We start from the raw sequence: 24,783 nt of genomic DNA, 5'->3' as shown, positions 1-24,783 counted from the left end.
CTGCACACGATAGGGATGTAACGATATTCGCACTCGCATTCGGACAAACTATGCGAATATAGTTGACAAACTTATAAACTTACAAAAATGACTTCATAAATTACTGAAGAACTTGGTCAGTTAAAAAAAAATTGAACTGATTAAAAAAAAGTTTTTTTTGTTCGATAGGGTATATTACTGAGGTGGACAGACACATTGTTTCCAAGTCAGGATCTGATGATGGGATCCTAGGGAAATCGAGGGCAACCCTCAAATTATATAGGCACGTAGGTATTACTTTTAATTTTCGGTTTGAACATGGTTGACAAGAAATGTCAAACAAATATTATAGCGCTTTGTTGGAAACTCAATACCTACCTAATACGTTGGTTCACGAATGTGAAAAATCTAACATTTGTCACATCCCTAGCACATGAATCCTAGCGCAGTGATGAAACTTGTCACGTGTGGACAGTGAGCGTAGGACTTTATAGATTTATTTCCATACATCTTTAACGCTCGATGATGCTCACGAGTCACGACACGACTGTATATCCAGGTAAAAACTGTACGTCTAAACTGTGCGTCTTTGTAATAAGTGCTATTTTACGGCAACTGTACATCTGTTTAGGTTTCCACTAATGGTGGTTTGATAATGAGATACCTCTACACTTCTATACTCTATACGAATATTATAAAGCTGAAGTGTTTGTTTGTTTAGTTAAACGCGCTAATCTCAGGAATTTTGAAAAAAATTTTTTTGTTGGATAGCCCATTTTTATCGAGAAAGGCTTTAGGTTATGACATCACCCTACAGCTAATAGGGACGGAACAGTAAAGAAAAATGTTGCAAAAAACATAACCCTCCTTCTGGCGCAATCGGGTAAAAACGGGAAATTTTGTTCAAACTTTCACGCGTATGAAGTCGCGGGAACAGCTAGTTCATATTAAAGGTTGACTGTTCACAACAACTAAATGTCACTTGATAAAAATACCTAAAGGCAGGTCTGTACGCAACTTTGTGCGTTATAGATAAGTTAACGGCATTGCTCATTGAACTTAAAAGTTAAACAATGTTATCCCTGTAACAGTGACACAGATTAGTAAGTCCCCGCATAAAACCGCTTTCGTGTATCACAGTGACAGTAGAGATACGCGTTCCGATACTTTTGGCAGTTCGCGTGATTGCGTCGAGTATTTATCTCATACGACCTTTAGGAGCTGTTACTTTTACTTTTATGCTCAATTAGTTGTTGTCGTCACAGCTGTTTGTACAGTCGACAAGTAATAGGTTTGTTGGAAAATAGTACTTATTGCAACTGCATAAATGCTACCGTGTTTAGATTGATGTACCGTAAATTCAACTTTCACGTACAAATCCAAGTCTTTTCGATAACATTTTGCATTTTGAATTCATATTCAATAACAATTCAGTTTTACAACATTCTAATAGTCTTAATTCTGTGAGTATTTTTTTCTAAATAATAAACACAAAAACATTTAAGTTAAATGGTAATAATTTAATAATGCTGAAGACCTTTGTTCTTAAATAAAGACAACTCCGAAATATCTTTACAACTTCACCTTTTGAGTGGGAGCAATTAACAGCTGCTGCGATTGGTGAAAAAGTTTTCACTTTCAAAGTCAAGGAAAAATAGTCTTAATTATATCTTTATTCAAGTTATATCTTTATTAAAACCGATTTAATTCAACGACTGTATTCGTGGTAGCAACGAGCGGTTATGATTTTCAAATTTCAAACATTCAACAGCTTCGCAACTCTATTAGAAAAATATTATCGTTATTTGGATAATGTTTTATGCCTTTGCCACTTATTTTTTTAAAAGTGTACTTATGTCTTTCGCCTTACAGTAAAGACATAAAGTTCAAAATAAGTAAAGGAAAAAATAAATAGCGAATTGGAAGTTAAAAGAAAAGGAAAGAAAGGAATGAAAGAACTTTCGATGACACTTTAACTGTCAATTTTGTCATATTTCACAAATAAAATAATGTATCTTGGTAGTGATTGGTATAAATAATGAACTTAGCACGCTATACTACAACTTACATGTTATTTAATTTATAGTACTATGTTCATGAAAACAAGTCTAGCAGTAAATTATCAACCTAGTTACTTATAAATAAAATTGTCGTTAATACAATCAATATAATATTACTTTCATGCATTCTTTCTTGTGAGGTGAAAAGTGTTTTTATGTAATAATCATGTAATTCTAGATTTCCAATACAGTGTGAACAGACAGACATTTTTCGCATAGTATAGCGAGTCGTTGCCGTTCATTTGAGAACACATTCAAAGAGAGATACTATATTTATGTGAGAATTTATACATATACAACTACGTTTATATTACTTAACAATGAATGAAGTACTCTACAATTTCTAATTTCACTTATCTACTCAATTAATTGTTTTTTATTAAATAGTAGGGCAAGTATAGAACTATTTTTCAAAGAAAACATAATACATCAAGTGCCTAGGTACTCTTTCAGTTAATAAGTTCCTGAAATTCAGAGTCGCGCCGCCACAATCCAAAATCTCAATGGAACGTTTCAAATTCAAATATTTATTATACGTCCTCAGTAATCTCACAAGGAGCGACCTAGTTTAGGGCACAGACATTGTCTGGTGCGCGCCAGGCCGTTAAACCTGCAGGCTGGCTAACGGCACCCGCCATACTGCCTTGCGATGACGCTGTACATCGGCTATTACTGGCCAGTATTTCACTACGTAGGTTGGCATAGCTTTTTACATATTACTGGCTACGCCTACGCAAGCCATTTAAGGTAAAAATAGTTTGACGCTTGACTGTTCGAACTTTAAAAATGTGACCTTTACCTTTTTATAGCACTGGCCACTAAAGCCATAGCCATATTCGGAAAAAAATATAAATCGACATTCGGCACTTCTAATTTCAAATTCAAAATTAAATTGTTGCGGTTACGATTTTTACGATAAAAAGCGACTAGAGCCGCGCCATACACCTTTCCCGCGCAATCTCGCACGCTCGACGTGCATTTTCAATCACAATGCCTACGAGCGTAATGACAGGACTTTGAACACTTCATAGTGCGTGCAAGTTTGCACTTTATCTTTATCCAGCGATAGAGTTTCTCGTACTCCATAGTAGAATAACTATTAGTAATTTTGAAGTATTCAGTGGTATTCTGTTTACATTTAGGATTTGGCATAGAGCTTATGAACTCAGAGCCATAAAACATCATAATAATAAGAAAAAATTGACATTGAAATGTAAAATAATATGAATGTCTTACTACTAATATAATAAATCTATTAATAAAAGATATCCAAGTCCCTTAAGGTACCTAATATTTAAGTAGTTTGAGTGCATTTGGAACAAATTGAAATGATAATAATGTAGAGCAGTATAATTTGTCATTTCTCATCAGTTATAATGATCCTGGTACTTGACCACAACAGGCCCTTTCCTTACGAGAGGCGAATGCAAAATGCCTTATTACATTACACTGCTATTTTCTCCGCAAAATTATAAACCCTCGAGTTACTTGATTATTTTCTATAAGCAAAATTAAAGCTTTCGATTACTTACACACTTTAATAATGGAAAGTTGATCGAGTTTTAAACGTCTCATTATGTAGTATAAGATGTGGAGTAGATTGACTGGGGGATATTAATCGTTTGTAAGGCCACCATCCGAGGAGAACAGATTAGTGAGTAAATTAAACAGACCCAAAGACATGGCTATAATGTTTTAGACAAATTATCTTGACTTATATGCAGTTTAATCAGGTTGATCTAGCCGTGCGTTCTTAAAGTCGCGCGAGTTAAGCTCTAGCCGAGAGCTTTCGCGAAAAAATATATTTATTTTTAATTACAAATTTTACTTAACTAACTAACCTTATTGAATCTAAGTCTTCGACTGCTGTAAAACCGGGCTCGATGCTCAGGCGCAGGGCTGCTTATCGCCAACAAACGCAAGCTCAGCGTCTAGACGACATCGTCCGATCATTTCGTAGAACCGAGGTACATAGAGCTCGCATAACACCTCCCCGCCGAGATAGAGGTCCATTCTTTAGCTTATCTGCTGAAGATAGACCGAGGAACGGATTCAGTTTGTAGAATTACAGGGCGTTCCGTTTCTGTAGTTACAGCGGCTGCCCTGTTCTGTATGTATTTCCTCCATTTGATGTAGAGAACATATGAAGCTGCTATAATGAAGATTATGTAGAGCGGCGTGGTCCAGTATAGATGCGGCTGAATATCTACGTCTTCTAATTTCAAAGTTTGCTGCTCTCGTTCCAAAAATCCAATAGTATTATGAAGTTGTTTCAAATCCACATTTTCAATTTTCAGTCGCTCAAGGGGGTTCCTGATTTTCACTTCCTCTGAATTGAACGCATAGAGCTTTATAGGTTTTCCGTAAACGGTGTGATGTGAATTTATGAATTTCAGCTTTTCACTGGATGCACTGCAGTTTTCCGGAAGTTGTAGTAAGTATACTCCTTTAATTTTCATGTATTCATCCTGAACACACTGTATGTGAAGCTTAGTAGAGTTTGGACTGACAAATATGTAGTATTCCTCATTTGACTTGTTCATATTGACATTGCGACGATAGTTTCTGAGATATAATCAGGTCGTACACACAGTTACGATTTTGTTCCGGGCTCTGCAGGAGAGTGTTTTCTTGGCAGTAGTGAAATTTTCCTGTTCTTATGCAGGGTGATTCCAAGTACTGGTACGCATTTTCGTTCATAACCAGGTAGGATTTGTTAGGAATAAGGATAGTATTATTGGATGTGGGGATTGGGAACAATTGATAGTATGTAAATATATCCATATAGAATATCGGTACTTTTATAACAAATATCAACTTATTATCGCTAAAGTAAGAGCCTATGTCTAAAAAGCTACAAAAAATACGAGATTCTTTCAAATCGGTCGTTACCAATTGATCAGGCTTGTAATGTTTAGTAAGTTCTGATACAAAATATGCTACATTTGAGGACGATAGTATGTTACGATAAGCAATATGTTTCGTAGACAGTGATATCGCTGTCTCTAGATCAGTCAGGGTTTCCAAAATAATTTGTACGTTAATTTCCAATAATTTATAAGAACTGTCCAATTTTACAAAATCAATAAAAGATTGTTCAGAGTAGTTTACTTGTCTTAAAATTTCCGAAATCTTTGTTGATAATTTGTTTTGATTCTGAACAATAGACGAAATTGTTGTATTAAAATTTTTCAAAAAGAGTTTGTTCAAAGTAATTGCCTCATTAACATGGTGTGTAATTTCGTTTTGATTTTTCCGAAGTATGTTTATTGCTTTATCGTATCTTACGGCATCGTCCTGGTCTAGATTACCAGTAATACTATGAATAATCGTACCAAGTCCATCTATAAGCGCTCTTCTAAATCTAGATCGACTTAACAAATTAAACTTATCGAGGATACTTGTTAGTTTATCAGAAATAAACTGATGTAAAATAACAAATCTAAATTTATAATCCCTATTTAAATCGCTAATCAAAGCCTCTAGGGTGAGAGCCTGATTTTTGGTGATAATTATTTGGTCTCTAATGCTGTCTAAATTAATAAGATGTAAAAAGACGTGATCAGTTTGTTTAACTTTAGATAATCCTAATTTGAATGGCAATATTCCGGGGTTATCAGTCATCGGCGTTAGTTTCGCTTCCTCGGCTTGTGCCGGGTAGCTCGCCGTCGTCCTGTAACAAAGAACGTTGCATTTTAAGAGGCCTTCGTATGTTTCGCTTATGGTACTCTTGTTCTCTGACGTCTGCAACTTTAATACCCAAATCTCTCGCGGCGGTCCTAGTCAAATATCGCGGTTGGTCCTTGTGGCGGACAGCAAGTGGATTTTTTGAATAAATGGCCTTATCCTCTTCATATTCGAGGGGAGCTTCTAAGGTCTCATTACGTTTATTAATAGTATTTATTTGTTTAGAATTTAGACGTTCGTTAATTTTTTCGTACATTGTTGTTGTTATTTCTTTATGTTTATTTATGAAATTTTGTAAACATTGTTTTTCCAAAAGAATGTCAAACGGATCGCGGTTATCTAAATGGCCATTAATAATTTCTATAGGTTTTTTATCTGTGGCGGAATGTATTGAATTATTATATGCCAATACTGCAAACAGCATCAACTCAGTGATGGTGGACTGTTTGTGGTTTTGTTGTAAAAGTCGAATGTGTTCTAATATAGTCGAATGAAATCTCTCAATAGCTCCATTCGATTGAGGATTATTGACGCTGGTAAAATGTAAATTAATTTTGTGTAATGCGGCAAATTCTTTGAGGGGTAGGTTTTTAAATTCTGTCCCTTGGTCAGCGGTGATATTTAAAGGTAAGCCATGGTGAGTCATCCAGATCGTGAGTGAGTTAATGACACTTACTCCTGTCATGCTATCCAGGGGGTATGCTTGAGCATATTTTGAGAATGTATCTATAATTGTCAGAAACTTTTGGCCTTTAATTTGGAAAGTATCAACATGTATAATTTCGAATGGTTTTGTAGGGACCGGTGTGAATTGGAGCATTTGTTTATTGGGATGTCTTTCATATTTATTTGTTTGACAAGATGAACAGTTATTTATAATTTCGGTTACTGTTTTAGGAATATTTGGCCAATAGTAATTCCTTTTAAGTTGTTTTTCCGTTTCTACTATGCCTCTGTGATTAGATTTACCTTCGTGATAAGCTTTTGTAATACGATACTGCTCATCTGTGTCAATAACGTCCTGCAATTTGTTTTTACAGAACACAAGATCGTATGCGGAGTTTTTAAAAGTTGTTTGCAATATTTTGGTAAGATCTGGTAAGTAATTAAAATCTGAAAGCCAAACGCCATGCTGGATATCAGGTCGAATGTAATGTTTAAATAAATCAATAATGTTTTTCGATAAATCATTGAGGCCAATTTGAGCAATTATGCGGTTTTTCCCAGGGAAAACCTCTTTAATATCTACTTTGGCTGGTGAGTGTAAAACAAATTGAATAAAAATTTGATTTTTATGGGTGTTGACGCATTTTTCAGCGATAGGAATTTCTAAAACTGGCTGTTCCTGATTAGTGTGAACTGTTTCATCCTGTAATTGATCTAATTCTATATTATCTACGTCGGGAATTTCTGAAACGTTGCCAATAAGAGATAAGATGTCTTCTAAAACTTCTGAAGTACGTGGACTCTGTGGAACTGTGGGCTCAGGTTGATCAGCACGGGATTCTGTCTCATTGTTGTTAATAACGACCCTAGATAGAGCATCCGCGTTTGTGTTAGAAGTTCCTTTTTTGTATACGACCTCATAGTCGAACTCAGCCAACTTGAGCTTCCATCTCGTGAGTCGAGAGTTGGGCTCCTTTAAAGACACGAGCCATTGCAGGGGCTTGTGGTCGGTGACTATTTTAAATTTTCGGCCAAATAGGTATGGGCGGAAGTATTTTGTCGCCCAAACAATAGCGAGCAACTCTTTTTCAGTTGTGCTATAATTGACTTCGTTGTCGTTGAGCGTTCGAGAGGCGAATGCTATTGGTTTGTCTGAGCCAATAGGACCTTGCGAAAGTACTGCGCCGATGGCGAAATGAGAAGCGTCAGTTGTGACGTTAAATTCTTTTTCAAAATCTGGGTAGCTGAGAATAGGATCATTCATCAGGATTTCCTGGCAAATTTTGAATGTTTTTTCGTAAACTGGGTCGTCAATATTTATTTTGGCACCTTTTTTTAGGCATGAAGTGAGGGGTTTTGTTAATTTTGAAAAATTGGGAATGAATTTTCGGTAATAACCGAGAAGACCAAGAAATGACTTTATTTCTTTCGGTGTTTTTGGAATGGGGAAATTTTTGATTGCATGGACCTTATCAGGATTTGGTTTGACACCTTCTGGTGTAACTACGTGTCCTAAATAAGCGGTTTCATGTTTGAGAAATTCCGATTTATCTAGCTGAATTTTGAAATTTGCTTCTCTAAGTCGCTGGAATACTTTTTCAGTGTTGGCAATACTTTCCTGAAGGGAAGTTGCAAAAACAATTATGTCATCCATATAAACAACGCAGATATCATTGATCAACCCCCGCAGAACATTTTCCATTGCTCTTTGGAAGGTTGAAGGCGCATTTTTGAGGCCAAACGGCATGCGACAATATTCGTAATGGCCGTTTTCCACTGTAAAAGCGGTTTTCTGTATATCGTCGGGGTGCATCTCAATTTGATGGAAACCACTTGCCAAATCGAGCGTGGTAAAATATTGACAACGACCTAATTTATCTAATACGTCAGATATATTTGGGATAGGATATCTATCGCAGATTGTTTTTTCATTTAGCTTTCTGTAGTCTACAACTAGGCGCCATTTTTGCCGACCAGATGCATCAGGTTTCTTTGCTACTATCCAGATTGGAGAGGACCAGGGAGACTCAGATGGTTGTATAATTTTTTGTTGAAGCATCTTATTTATTTGTGACTGAACCTCTGCTTTGTGTACGAACGGATATCTATAAGATTTTGTATAAACAGGAATTTCGTCAGTGGTTTTTATTCGATGCTTGATGGTATTTGTGAAAGTGAGAGGGCAATCCTCATAATAAAAAATGTCACTGTAGTCTTTGCAAAGTTTAACTATTTTTTGCTTTTCCTCTTCGTTCATATGGTCAGTTCGAAGAAGGGATTCTATGTTAGATGATTTTGGCATCGGTGTCTCAATATTAAAACAATCAAAATTTTTTTCTAGGGGAACCGACTTCAAAGGTTGTGTCAAATTGACGATAATGTCATTACGACTTGGATTACTAATCTCAATGTAAGCATGTCCCTTCTGTGAATATGTAATTAATGGCGGAATAATGCACTGATTAAGGAGATTTTCCGGGATGAAAATTTCGCCAGATTCCGTATTTACGGGAATTTTAACAGTGGTAGTGCTATTAGCTTTGACTAACGCCTCAAAAAGGTTGTGAACTCCAGTATCCATCATACGGATAGGGTTTTTCGCAAATTCTGTAATCAACAATTTACTTGAAAGGTTGACACTTGCTTTGAGATTTTCCAACAAATCTAAGCCAATGAGGCCGTCAAAAACGTTGTGAAATTTGTATGCATAAAATTTACACATTTGTTTTGCGTTAAATTCGTCAAAAAGTGGTATATCAATTGTATATTTGTGGTGTGTAGTGCAATGCACATTTGTGACCGAAAATGGTTCGTGGTTTAATTGAAAATTTGGATAATATTTTTTTATGACCTCCGGAGACAAAAATGATTGGTTAGAACCAGTGTCAATAAGTAATTTTAGGGGAGGATTATTTATCTGTATATACGGAAGTTGTCTTTTCGAATGAACATTAACTTGTATCACGTTTCGTTGTTGTGGTCTGGGACTTCGCAAAAATTTTGTTCCTCAGGAACATTTGAAGTTTGAGAACCGGAGGCAGCCTCGCAATAGTTCATGTCATCACATGGAGCGGGAATAAATTCTGGCTCGAAATTATTTTGGTCACATTCGGAATAATAATAATTTTGGTCGGTAAAATCATCATTTATTTCGTTGTGATTTAATTCCTCAAAAACGAAATCGGGGTAGTGGCCAACATTTTTGAAATAATTTGGATTTTGTGGATTTAGTTGCTGCGGTCTATAATTCGGATTTGGAATAAATCTCGGTGTGTTATTTTGTGCATTTGGGTACGAAATTCCACTCATAGGGGTTGGTTTCGGCCTAGGAGTGCGTCTCGGGTCTTGATAAAAATAGTTTTGTCTGTTTTGCTGATTTTGGTTTGGTCTGTACTGATTAAAATTTTGTCTGAAATTCTGTTGGTTTGGATTATTATTCCAAGGTAAACGGTTTTGGTTAAAATTCATATTATTTGGTTTTTGTTGATACCAATTAGGTGGCAATTTTTGAAAATTATTTGGTCTGAAATTCTGGTTTGTTTGTTGATTTTGCGGTCTATTATTATTATTGACGTTGTTATTATTTTGGGGCTGAAAACGTTTCTGTAAATACATGATGTTATTTTCCTCTTTAATAAATTGCAACGCTTTAGGTAAAGATTCGGGGCGCATAGCCCGAATCGTAGAGCCTAAGGGCTCTCGCAAACCAGCTAAAAAGGTCTTCAAAGCCTGGGCCGTGAAAAAATCTCGTTTACATGCAATGACGTTTGGATCGTCATTGTGAATATTTATGTAATTCATCAAAGTTGTCAATAAATTCACACATTTATCGTAAAATTGCTGGGGGCTCTCGTTACCCTGATGTAAATTTACAAGGTCGCGATTTAAGGAATTTTCGTCTCTTTGGTCCGAAAAATTTTGAATAAGCACTGCTTTAATTGCAGGCCATGTATTTGCGGCATTAACGTCAATTATTTCGAGAGCTTTTCCCTTCAATTTTCCGATAATTCCATTAATAATAATCACATTTTGAAAATTATCATTATTTGCGGCATCAAAATATTGTAAATAAATGTTATCTACTGTATTTAAAAATCTGTACAATGAGTTTGCATCTCCACTATATTCAGGCACTATTTTAAGTGCTAAATCAAAAAGTTGTAACTGTGCCATTATTGCTAAAACACACAAAAATCAATTGATAAAATATAAAAATAAACACAATTATGGATTTCGATAATCCTATGTATTTTATCTATTTATTTATTACTCAAAGTGAACTCTATATTTTTTATTAATTATTTTTTACAATATTACAGTATTCTTGGAATTCGGGAAAGGAGAGTTATGAACTTGTGTAAGAATAACCAAGCGTACTCACAGTATAATCACAAACACAAACACTTTCGCCATAATTAGTCCTTATGAGAGTGAAGTGAACCCCCAAGGCGTCGCAGCTTCCACAAAACGTAAAGTCACTTTTCGGGAAAATAGTTCGCACTGTAAACCGTTGAAACGGACACTGAACACGATTTTTTGTTGTCCAGTTCAGCACGTCCTTGCGCCAGTTAAGCTCTAGCCGAGAGCTTTCGCGAAAAAATATATTTATTTTTAATTACAAATTTTACTTAACTAACTAACCTTATTGAATCTAAGTCTTCGACTGCTGTAAAACCGGGCTCGATGCTCAGGCGCAGGGCTGCTTATCGCCAACAAACGCAAGCTCAGCGTCTAGACGACATCGTCCGATCATTTCGTAGAACCGAGGTACATAGAGCTCGCATAACACGCGCCAGACATTAAAATTTGGTTAAAGGTTTCAAACTTGCTAGGGATTATTTGTCTGATGCTAAGTGTGATTTGTTTGTACAAAGTGTATGGTTTTGTATTAGCGCTACATTTAAAAAATGAAATGAAGAATAATCAAAATGATTCCAAGAAAAATAAAGAAAGGGAAATCGTAACGCCATTTGGCGAAAACTGAGAAGAAATTCTGTCAATTTTAATGGAAACTTCTGCGCCTATGTTATCGTCATACTAATATTATAAAGAGGAAAGATTTGTATGTTTGTTTTTTTTTTTTTTTTTATGCTAGCCAAGGCAGGTATTGTAACGAATAAACTCAAAAACTGCTGTACCGATTTCAATATTTCTTTTATCATTAGCATGTTCAGCATTTGTTTCCCTAAAGACTTTTGCTTACGAGTATACTTAAATTTCAAATAATACAACACATTTCATTTTCAACAGTGCGATCAGTTGACTAAATCATTGATTTAATTACATTATTTGGGATGAGTTTGAAGCGGGATGAGTTGACTACAGAGCATTTTTTGGCTTTGGCTCGCCCCCGATTACCGGTTCACCCGTATTTTCCTGGTCCCACGATTTCCTCGAGTCGTAAATCCGGTAATAACTTACTAAGGATGTAACAACAAATATGAGTTTGGAACTAATTTACTGAGTTTACTTCGGCTTGTACCTGTGATTAATAATGAAGGAATTCGATAGGATTTTGGGCTCTACTTTAATGTTAACTTTCATTAACCTGAAACCAGCTAAATAAATATAAATATAGCTATGTTCATGGGGACAGTATTTTCTTTAAACTTCTGTAAACTATTGTAGGTTCAAATCTCACATGGGACAAGTTAAAGTGACGAACTGACGATTATACAGGCATAAGTATTTGTGATCTCATTAATTTCGTATTCCTTTGTTTCTAATCTAGTTATAAAATCCATTACATAATACAAATTCAGTTTTTTTTTAGACTAGGATTAGGGACTTGACCCCGATTATAAGAGCTAATTGAAAGAATAAGTTATTTAAAGCGAAGCAAAAGAAACCATAACCTCAGTAACTAACCATTTCATACAATGAAAGTACAATGGATTTACATTATTGGCCTTAAAAAGTGTTCATTAACGTTCGTAAATAATTCCACACTACACTCGATCTGTAAACTGCAACTCAGAGCAAAAAAGTATTCTCTCGAGTCTATGGTAGCTATTAGCAAAACAAATCCACAATAAGTCGCGAAAGGATGTATATTCCCATGGATCGAGGCGCCGCTTCTATCGTCGGAGGGCGGGCGCCGCCCAACCACGCTTGGGCGGCCGCTGGGGGGACAAGGTTATAGCTTTTTGACAACTTACGCTTAGCATTATTGAGCGGGAGTTTAATATTAAACAGAAAACTTAGAAGTTTTTGCAGTTTTACTTTTCACTGCATTCATTGAGAAAGTTAGCGCGAATGGCCAATAGATGAAAATTTACATTTCATCGTCATTTCATTTATATTTCACTGCAGGAGCAGTCTTTAATTTTCCAGAGGTTTTTTACCAAATTAGAAGTATATTTAGCCTAAAATACGTTTGCTAAAGCTGGATGGTATTGGTGGCCTATTAATTACATATTTAGTCACAGAATACTATTTCCTGTTTACTTCTTGATCCAGCTAGCTCCGTTGGTAGAGCATAAGACTCCTAAATTTAATACAATCTTCTTTTTTAAATGAAATAACATTGTCTCGCAAATTCATGTAGATGTATTCCCAAAATATAGATATTCCCAGTTGAAGATTCAACATGAGCGATTCCCGAAATCTTATGACAAATATTAATTCCATTCAATCTTTGTCCATTGAAATACCAGTTTGTGTGGCCATCCTGACCCCCCCTTTCGGTGGCGACACCCACCCCGTTGCAGTATAAATAAGAAAATTAAAACCTACCCGAAAAGAAACTAACGGGACGCTTAACACATTATCCTTTCATTCATTATTCTTTACGCTCGTTAATTTAGTTTATGAAACTATTTTTGACTTTTACAACTGTAGTTTTGTGTTGAAGATGCGAAGTGAGTTAATAACTGGTATTTAGTGACTTTCTGTAAGTAAGTATCCTACTAATATTATAAAGGTGAAAGTTTGTGTGGATGTTTGTTACTCTTTCACGCAAAAACTACTGAACGTAACCCAGATTAACATATAGGCTATAATTTATGCGAATCTGTGGCACTAAATTTCACGCGGGTGAAGCCGCGGGCAAAAGCTAGTAAATTATATTTTTACAGCACATACCTCCTTATTAATAAAAAGTTACACCTAGGATGAACTCTGGATTAAAATGACATTTCCATACTAAATGTCAATTTAAGCCAGAGTTCAACTAGGGAGTAACTTTTATTAATAAGGGGGATACAGCTTACCTAATGCAGGTAAAATATACGTGTTTTGCAAGTATGTATTATAAAACTTTAATTATTGTTTTTAGGCTAAATAAAATAAAACTGGATTCTTACAGAGAGATTATTGTGAGTACATTAATTTTAAAAGTAATCCCAAAGTAGTCTCTTAAATAATCCAAGTAAATCAATGTAACTTTAACTTTTAACGTACTTTTCACTTTGAGCGCCACAAACAGTTTCTCTTTAGGTTACTTTGGAAGTTTATTACCTACCTATAAACATATTATCACCAGCGACGACAATGATCATTAAGTAACTAAAGTTAGGTACTTTTAGGCATATAAACTCAGGTTAAGTACGTAAGAGTACATCAGACTATAGGTTATTGTTTGAAAATAACACCTATTACAATCATTTTAAGGTAGCTGTTATCGAACCTAAGCTTTTTGGCCTATTTGTCAAGTCAATGTAATTTGGGTACGTTAAAAGTCATGAATTTGTTTATTACCAAACTTACAAAACGAAGTTACTAATTTAATAGTAATTTTGTCTACTTCATCATTTTATTTCACTATTTTTTTATACTAAAACAAAGACGCTTTCCGCTGTCTGTCCCTATGTATGCTTAGATCTTTAAAACTAAGCAACGGATTTTGATACCTACGTTTTTTTTTAATAGATAGAGTGATTCAAGAGGTAGGTTTATATGTATACTTAGCTCCCGCCTCGTTTGGTTACTTACTTTGGTACAGACAAGCTATACACAGTGGTAGGTATCTGAGACATATTTGTAAAAGACGCTATTTAAAAGAAAATAGAGTCTGATAAGCTAAAGACTGCTACTCCAATATTTTCATTGATATTGAATACGTGGTGTAACTTTATTTAGTTGTCCTTTTATATCTTTACCTTTCCTAGACTTCTTTGTTTTAAAATCGTTATCAACATTTTAACAATGAGGAAAAAAACAAAAACGCAAACGAAACCTGTTATTACAAGACTTGCCAGTTATCTACGATTGTAGCAATTATCGTTAACATTACATGTTATTTGCAAATAAAAGAAATGGAAAACAATACGTTGCAGAGTATTACCACAGTTGAACGCACAGAGAAAGCGTACGATAGCACTCTACTAAGTGTAGAGACGTCAAAGTGACTCGACTTAGTTTGTAATGCGAAAGAAAATAACTAAATTGGGGGAAATCCTAGTGAACTAGGTAAGTACTGTTAATTATGAAAAATCTAAAACGTTAAAATAGCTGTATCGTTATAGCCAATGAGCTGCTGTCATAGTGACATTGACGTATTGTCAATGTCACACGAGAATCAAACGTCAGAATAGAGGGACGCGCGGAGACGACTCCGCGCGCTTTTGTGCTAAGTGATGAATCGTAATTAAAATAAGGCAATATAATGTGAAAGATGAGTATCCAGTGTTTTATTTATGAGAATAGATCGACCGGCCTTTAATAGTACTTACATACTAAAATGTCCTAAACAAAGGTTTTCTTAAAATCAAATGAAAAGAGTTAAAGCCTAATCTCGAATTTCCTTTTTCTGAACACACTAATGTTGAACGGAGCATGTTGTTGAGGATATCAATTACTAAAAAAACTAATGACACAATAAAACCATAGGTAATTAAAACATGGACCAATAAATTTGAATAGGTAATCAACCTTTTTCAATAAAAATAATATTCACTCGAATAACACATAATATTTAATTTATGAATGATTTTGGTTACCTTACGTGTTACATAATAACCAAATAAAATACAACCATAAAAATATATTGATCTTAGTAATTTTATAGGTAGAGTCGACAGCACATCAGACCATACATTTTGTTGTAAAATACCAGTTACATAAGAAACTACAATATTCATATTGATATAACATCTTTCGTATCTTTTCTTAATTTTAAAGGTTAATCCTTATGACAATACCTAACTCTTTAACTTCAATGTATGACAGGTAGACATTAGTCACTCGTCTATCACGCCGCAGTGTAATGCTTATCAATGACAAAGACCTTACGAGGAAAAACCCTCAATATTGAAATGTTCACATAAACTAGGTCAGGGCTTTGTTCGTTACTTTTCGTCGGTAATTAGTAATTACTTGTCATAAGTGTAACGTAAAACATTTTAATCTCAAGCCCGTCCCGACCACTGCAGTCGCTGATACAGTCACAAACATTTAGCTTTTATCCCCTCAAAAATAAGGTTAAATATAGCACGTCACCGCGCGCTTGTCTCTAACTGTTTCCTAATTGAACCTATACACGCCCCACTTCGGTCGCCGCATCGATTTTAAAAATAGATGCTTAGTGCGTTTTCGATGTAACTACACACGTTAAACGCTTCATGCTAAAGGAATAACCTTCCGTCTTTATTATAAGACGGTAAGGTTGAATATCGCGGGAACACTCGCTACGGCTTGTTGAATGGAATCCGTGCGATATGCTCTCCCACGTCGAAACTGAGTTCAAACAAATAGAATGCTCGATTTAAGCTTGCCGAATGCTATTATGAATCGTGAACTCACTAATTTATGTGTTATTACGGATCATATTCCTACATACTCTGTAATTGTTAAACATAATAAGAAAACCATTTATGTAGAGAGAGACAAGGAATTTCAAATCTATTTTATTCTTTGTTTCAGGATAAAGGAGACGCCAAATAACTGGGATTCGGCGTTTTTATAACAGGTAATGAAACATTTTACTTTACAAATCGTGTTTAGTTCAAAGAGTCAAAGTACGAGGACTTGGTGGTTTTATGAATTATTTAGTGTCTGTATGTTGGTCCTCACTGCAGTAAAAATAGGGCTGCCTTCGGCTGAAATAAAAGTTGAAAGAATACAGCACTAAAATGGTTTATTTTATATACTTAGTAATATCGGTTTCGAAAGTATCACGTGTGGACGCCTCATTTCACTGGCCAGGGTTGCCACACATGAAAATTCCATATTTGAAAAGTCAAAATCGTAAACTTTTTATTTATTTAGACCAGTGTTTTTCAACCTTTTTCATGACACGACTCCCCTAGTATGAAAAAATTTTTGACCGTTCGCTTTTCTTTGTCATGCATTTTATAATGTTGCAAAGATGTTTGTAGGGACCGAATACTTCAATCCATACAACATTTTGCATAATTCGATTTCGGATTAATCCGTCTTAATAAGATTTTTTTTACTGAGGTAGTTTTTACGACCTCTATACATAGAGTATAGAGGTTAAAAAACTATTCAATAGTAAGCACTATTGAAGTATTGTTGTAAGCACAAATCGTCAAATATTTAAAGAAAAAAAAAACAAATAAAAGACTAATAAAAAAACTTTAAAGTTTTGCTCTTATAACCTTTACATGTCTCATAATCTTTTTGCTTGAAAGATTACTTACTAGTGTTTGTTTTAGCCGAGTGAGTTGGTAAAGAGAGAAGTTTCGTCAGCTTTATGAAATAATCGTGGCAGGAGTTACTTGAATATTGTTTTTGTAGACTTTTGTTAGCATATTTGCTTGCGTAAGTTTCAAGGATTTGGTACGTACTAGAAAAATCCTTAGGGAGTATTCTAAATTATTTGTGGGAGTATCGTAGGTAAAGTAAACTTTTTTATCGGAAAATATCTGATAAACTTAGAAGGGTTCCGTGTAGAAAGTAGTTGTGTATAAAGTTATTTCTTTCACAATGTAGGTAGATGTATTTCAAATGAGTGGTTTTCGTTTTAAATTATGAAGCAGTAGCTGCATTCAATTCACGCTTGAAAAAGATGAATCGTAGTATCTCGAAACTGAACTGTTATTTTACCAAATCGTCCCATAATAGGTAGTTTATTGAAAATCTTTGTTGGGGTAAATGTACCTTAGCAACGGCTAAGTGCGGCAACCCTAGCCCGGTGGGTCTAGCTATTCGTCATCGGCGACACTAACTGCTGCCCTCACGTAATTCGCAGAGACACTTTCTTCACATAGCCCCGGTTTTTATACAGTACCAACGGCTAAGCTAAGCTCTAGGCATCTTATGTAGCTGTATTAAAGTCTGTTTTACAACTAAAATGTATAGCTTATTATGCTTTAGACATTGCCTTCTTTGTCAAATGACTTGCATTGGGTCTCAGTGGCCTATTTTCTACCTATAATAAAGTGTTTTCAGTTAATAATTTAGTTATAGATTTTTTTATGCAATAAAGTTTTTAAATAAATAAAATGTATCGTTTCATATGAGTTCAACACCCAAGTCATAAAGTTGTAATAAACAACTAAGGCTGGGTTGCACCTTCTTACTTTAACTTTGACAAACGTCAAAAATCTGTCAAACTCCTTACAGAAACACCGGTTATCGTCATAGTTACGGTCAAAGTTAGGTGGTGCAACTCAGCCTAAGACACTAGTGTAGGTTTTCTTGAACTAAAGAAGTTGTTAACAGTCCAATAAATTGTATAACCAAGTTTAAAACCTATTTAATACTATCATGTAGTAACGTTTATAGGACTTTTAAAGTTCTACTAAAGTTAATGTTTCCTAACTGTCTGGTGTATGTGTGTATTTTACTTGAATTAGGTCAGACCTAGTTTTATGGATACCTCCCACGGTTAATATAGCAAAAACTGTAAGTTGTATTAGCAGAAATAATATTATTTACCTTACCTAGAAATATGACTATTATGTAGTACATTTTATGTGTAAAATAAATACTAACAAATATTTCTAAAAGATAACTTGGAAAAAAAAAAACAAGTTAGGTACATTAGTGAGATTAAAATATGCTATCCTATGTACAAAAGGTATACAACAGAAATATTTTGAAAATATTACTTTTCAAAGCAATATACCATAACCTCATTGAAGTTATTTGTGGCGAATGAAATCAAAACGAGAGAAAAACCCGAGGAAAAGTCTAGTCCGTGAAAATTAGGGTGATATTTTCAGACTTTATTTGGCTTTTTGTGAACTAAGACCTTTCAGATTCGGTGGAAACTTCGTGGACCTTGAACAGATTCTTATTCCACTCTTTTCCACGTGGAGATCTTTTCCAAGTCTCAATATGGCGGCCTAAATAACTAATGAAGGAGTCCCTTCACTCTGGAATAAGCCGCACTGCACCACATGTAGGGAAACAGGTTAAAATAACGAGGTTTCGGTGTAATAAGTAGGACATAGGACCTTACTAGTGCTTCTTCCAATTATAATTTTTTGGTATGTATATCGAATTTAAATCGATGAATTTTTAACGTTACAATATTGAATCGATAAAGTTAGGATTAAAATGTCAAATGTGTAAAATAGATTTGCGGTCAAATACCTGCCTTGTCTAGTATAAAAAAAATAGAACAGTTACAGAAATAACATTTCTCTAGTGAAAAAAAACATTAGCTATTTGTAAATATTTTTTTCAGTTAGGTAGGTACTTTCAAAATCTTAAAGATATTATGAGCGACAGATCTTTTACTGTCTAGTACGGCTACGCTACTAGGTACTGTTGTATTTTATCTGTCAATATCACAGTCTGAGATCTGCTTGGTTTGTGATAAGACTAGTAATTATTATTAAAGCATTGTCAACTAAGTAATCGTAGCAATAACCTCTTTTTATTTTATTTATTACTTTTGGCCGCGGCTTCGCCCGCTTTAAATTTAGTTTGTCACAGATCGTTATAAACTGTAGCCTAAACCTATGTTATTCTAATGTAAGTATAAAGAACAATATTTTAAGGCTTCATCAAAATTCGTTCATTGTTTTTCACGTGAAAGAGTAACAAACATCCATCTTTATGAGTTTTCACATTTTTTTTTTCAATTATTTTCATTTTACAAGGGAATTTATAATAATCTTATTAAACTTTCTTAATATGGGTAATTTTATTCTACTTCTAATAGATCAAATAAATCAGGTTACGTCCTAGCCTACCCCAAGGTGACGCAGACACGCCCCTGATGAAAACGGCGTTGAGAACGCTTTGTTTCAGCATGTTCTGTTCATAATCTTGAAAACCGTTTTGTGTTTGATATTATTTAGCGAAACGTTTATTAATCAAAATATTAACTAGTCGAACATTTGTACACGTTGGATTTCCAAGTAGAGTTTGCAACTTTGGAAACATACCAATACTTGTAAATGTAGAGTTCTACATGTACGCCAAACTATCGTTTTTGTTGTAAAATAAGACTTAATACAAAGGCCTACGACTTAACAATTTTAAACTTGATGCGACATTGTATACGATAGTAGAAACTTTTGTACTTTTATAAAATAATTACTTATTTTTTCAAGTTACTTAATCGCAAAACTGTAATTTTGCTAGATAATGTTTTTCCACTAAAAAACTCTACTGCTCTTGAATATGGGTATTCGATTTTTTCACGTGTAAAATCGTGTTTTAGATAAATTACGCGTTATAAATGTTGTAATTTTCCAATTACCAATGTTCCTAGAATAAATAAAACCACACTATAAACACGTAGCTATTAACAGCTGTGATATAGAAATTGAAAAGCCTACTTTTAAGGAAAAAAATAATTTCAAATATGTATGAATCAACTTGTAGTAAGTAACTACTTTTGTTCAAATTGTAATTGGACATAGGTAGTTCTATAAGTATACTGTTACTTCCTATTGTTAATAATTATGTATTGTAGGCCACGGCTCGTCAAGCTTCACACTGGGGCATCTTATCATAATGTACAAAGGGCAATTTTTAAAAGAAAAATGTATAAACTGAAACGCTGTCGTTTCTTAAATACTAAAGACAAACACTTTACCGGCGCTTAAAATATTTCAAATTACGTATAAAAACTTTTACAACGAAATAATAGTCTTGTAAGTGATTAATATTACGTTTCAGTGTTCGCTAAACTGCTTTATTAACGAATGCACTGTATTTTAATGATTTCTAAATAGCATTTCTGACTTAAACGTAAATGTTACATTATTGCAAGTTTTAATAGTAATTTTAGGCAAGGTTTAGTCACAAGCAGACGACATTATTAATATTATCTCATTAAAAGTTCAATAAATTCAATCTTATTTTTATATTCTGCATTTATCTATCTATTTGGTCGATTAGTGGGTAGTTAATGTTTTGCGGCATTTAAGGTTCGTAATAAACAGAAAGAAGCTAAAAACTAGTTTCAATTTAAGGCATAGATTGAGGCTTCTGATTGCTTTATAATTCCAGCGACAAGACCAATTATACGACAGAATTATATGACTAAGATTGATTCAGATAAAGCTTAAAGTTTTCAAATGGTAATAATATTTTATGTTATTTCTGCAAAAAAATGAATTATTTTATATTAAAACATAAATTCCATAAAGCATCGCAATTTTTTTTGCCATTAGAGATTAAAAAAAAACCGCGGAATCGAAAAAACAAAAAAAAATATTAGACCTTTGCCTACTTTCGGCTAGAAACAAAACAATAGGCGAAGACGTTCGCGCATTCTGCCCGGAGCGATGCGTTCCGATTCACAGGTGCACTGCACACGCGGAACGCTGCATGCTATATTGATGTAATCGCGATGTTACGTTCGAAAAAACTCACCAGAGCGGGGAAAGTGACGCGCCGCGCCTCAAGATCGTGAAAGGTGTACTCAGACGATCACCGTTATACGAAGACACGTTCCGTCCCTCTTGGCTCGAGGAAAAATTGTCCGAAGCGTACTCGTAGGCTAATTTGTCGGAGCTCAGATAAAAGCGGTCGGGCAAACTTACGACACCGACAGCGTTCGGAATTCGAACTACTTTCGCGTAATCTGTCTCTATAGAATACGGCGCCCTAGTTAGTGTGATTTTTGGAGAAATTGTAGACTCGATGTTAATGCCAGAGGGAACGTGAGACGAGTCGATTGAGGGATGAGTTGATAAGCCCTTAATAGGTACACATATGTAACTCAAATGAATCTACGCGCTATAATTGTCAAACCTATGATTGATTGAACTTGAATCTAAGCTCAAGATTGAATCGAGTTTCATGTGTCGTTTCAAAATACATACTTATAAGTTAAAACGTGTCATGATCAACCCTCGTTAGAATGTTGGCGGTTAGCGCGCATGACAACCAGACAGTCTGCGCTTAAATTAATAAATAAAACTTGAACTTCTATCTGTATCGTAGGTGGCTAGAATATAATCATAATTGAATCAAATAATACCACTTAAATGTAAAGTTAAATGTAAATATTACGCCCGTAATATTACGCTCTCTACATTTTCTGGAATCTATCGACGTAGAACTGACCAAACACGTTTTTCGTTTAAGTTTACGTATAATTTCATTAATTAGCTAATTACAAACATTTACTTTCATTTGAATGTTGTGTAATAAGAAGGCACCTATCTACTGTTAGCACTTGCACTTTCTATCTATTTTATCACAATTGTAACAATCAGTATTAATTTACACTTTATCTGATAATTTACTGATAGCTCGTTCACATGTTTGGTTATTAAATTAATCGATTTCTTTTATCCACACTTAACAAGGCAGGTTATTTGACCGCAATCGCACCTGGTGTTAAGTGAGACGTAGGTACTCTAGGATGGTACATATCTGCTCTGTGAGTGCCTATTAACTTAAAAGAAAAACGACCCCGACCTACATTTTTAAAATCCAATCTGGTTAACTAAATATTAAAACGGGCAAGCTTATTCTGAATCCTGAATAAATAACTTATAATCTTCGTCTTTGTTAATTTCATCATTCTAACGATCTACTAAACTGACTAATTGTTAAAAAGCAATTTCAAAAATGTCGGCCTAACATTACTTTATAAACTGAACATTAAATTGAACCGCTATAAAGTCAAAACGTAATCTAATCACAAACAATGTTTACTAACGCACGTTCTGATTAACCGACTCTCACTTCGGGGCGAATTAATACATCCGATTTTCAATTGAATCCGAGAGAAATAGACGCACCTGCCCTGTACCCCGGCATCTTTGAGCCTGCGGACTCCTCGTAAAGACTCTCGACCCGACCCGTCGGCAGACGTCACCGCCTGTCGCGCGACAAGTCGCGTGACGCGTCGCGACCTGCCCCCGGACAAAGAAAACCGATTGAAATCAACCAACTTGTCCCGCGACCGATCCACCGACCGGTCGGATATCGCAGCCGTTGCGCCACTCGTCCGCCGACCCGTCCGGTCGTCTTTTGTACCTATATAGCAGTTTAATTTACGGTGTTGAAGTGAAGATAATAGGTGCTGTTAAATTTGCTAAAACGATGCCCTTTCGGTATTTTTTTTCGGTGTCACGAGCTGTCCGCTGGAGTTTGGAGTTGAACTAAACCTTGTATGCCGTCTCGTTCCAACAATTTATTTGTGAGTAGCACGCAGAGTGGTTTAGTTTGTTTTCTTATTACGATGGCGATAGAGCCTTGAATGAGCTAGCAGTAACAGGCGCTGCGTAGTTGACCGTGCGTAAACATTAATAAAACTTTCTTTTGCCAACATTAAGTAGTGATATTTCCCTGCCAGTTTATATTCCTATGAACCACGGGACTAGAGAGGTAATCGAAACAAAGGTTAATTCGAATTCAGCTAACCTGGATTGATTTATAGAAGTCGGTTTGCTTAGAGGCTACAACAATACGAATACAATATTACTAGCCACTTAAGTGACGGGCGCTAATGCTTGCAGTGGGTTTAGTGACGTTTAATGGTTTTCTAGTTAGCAAAATGCATTCTACCTATAAGTATAAAGACAAAACATACATGGGTACTTGGATAATATAAGGTTCCAAAAGGGCATCGTCGTGATGTGCAATAAACGCATTTATATTAAAAAGTAGCTACAATTAAATAAATAATGTACACTTATCAAAATAAATCTAAACTTGTTACGTGAAATTGTAATCGATTATCGACTTACCGATATTGTTCTGAAGTACTCAATCAACAATACATTTTGATAAATTGCACGAAGTAAATATTTTAATTATACTTAACGATTCATTTTTTATATTTCGTAATGAGTGTATTTATTTTTTTGCGGTTTACAGACGCTGAAAAACTGAAATGAAAAAAATATTAAATAATATAACAAGTCTATACAGGCTGAAATTTAAATCGTTGGCATCCTTTTCAAATAAGACTTGACTTTACTCATGATACCATAGTACATTCGCCAAACATGAAACAAATCCAATTAGTTAAAATATCAATATCTTGTACAGACAACAAGCTTAATACTGTGGTATTTTATTTAGACGTGTTTTTTTATTTTTTTTTATTTTTTTATTTTTTTTTATTTATTTGGAAAACAAAACAGATTACATTCTTTACATGGTTTAAATAATACTTAAATGTAGATATAGACTAAAATGTAACCCTAAATATGTTTTCACAGATTTGTTATACATGCATTAGGTACAAAAATATATATATATAGGTAAATAAATCGGAAAGTGTTAATAAACTGCAGAGTAAACAAAACAAAGAGTTCCTCAACATTATTTATGACGAGTCATGGGTAGCTTGGCTGAGGGCATCTTTGACATGTTTCTTAAATGTATGCTTCCTTTGGTCGAAGATATCCAGGTGACTATCATCCAAGAATGCAAGTTCATTGTACAATCGGCACATTCTAAGAAGAGGCTGGTAGTATGAGACGTTTTTACGTTGAAGAGAAATTGAGAAGGTTTTAGGCCTGCGGGGATTGTGATTCGTGCTAAAGCTAAGTTTACCTAACAATTTGGGAGAGTATATGTGGGAGTGCAGTATTTTGTGGAGACAAATGACTCTTGTTCATTTCTGCGGATATGAAGTGGCACCACGTTATATTTACGTAAGCGATCCTCATATGAACGGCATTGTCTGCTGACTCCTTGTCGGTAGCTTAAGATTTTGAGAGCTTTCTTTTGGACATTTTCAAGTCTGTTGCGGTGAACGTGTGTTATATTGCAACAAAATGTATAGGCTGATGTGCCGTTGACTGAAGGTACCTAGTACCTACAATAGTTTTAAACTCTCTACATTAATAGAAATACCTATTAAAATAAAGACATTGATTTGTCTCATATTTGGGGAATACACTATGTATGTACCTACATATCACATGAGTAGAGTCTTATAGTTCAAGGATGCCAATGATTTAAATTTCATCCTGTATAAATATAAGTTATTGCCTCTTCCAAAAGTAAGCGACCTAGCCAATTGTTTCGTGCATCAAATGGAAAGTTCCCAATGAAGGGT

At 34.8% G+C, this 24,783-nt stretch overlaps 1 protein-coding gene across 1 annotated transcript in view; it reads left to right on the top strand.

Moving 5' to 3' along the window:
* LOC135077991 (uncharacterized) overlaps window positions 1-24,783 on the top strand; it is an 86,848-nt gene that overhangs the window by 33,238 nt on the left and 28,827 nt on the right. Inside the window, exon 2 of the mRNA XM_063972530.1 lies at window positions 16,254-16,299. The gene's annotated coding sequence lies outside the window, so the exon portion shown is untranslated. The remainder of the gene's footprint in view (window positions 1-16,253; window positions 16,300-24,783) is intronic.

This window comes from Ostrinia nubilalis, chromosome 14 (assembly GCF_963855985.1).
Source record: "Ostrinia nubilalis chromosome 14, ilOstNubi1.1, whole genome shotgun sequence".
In the NCBI taxonomy this organism is placed as follows: Eukaryota; Metazoa; Arthropoda; class Insecta; order Lepidoptera; family Crambidae; genus Ostrinia; species Ostrinia nubilalis.
This window is presented reverse-complemented; position numbering and strand designations above follow the sequence as displayed.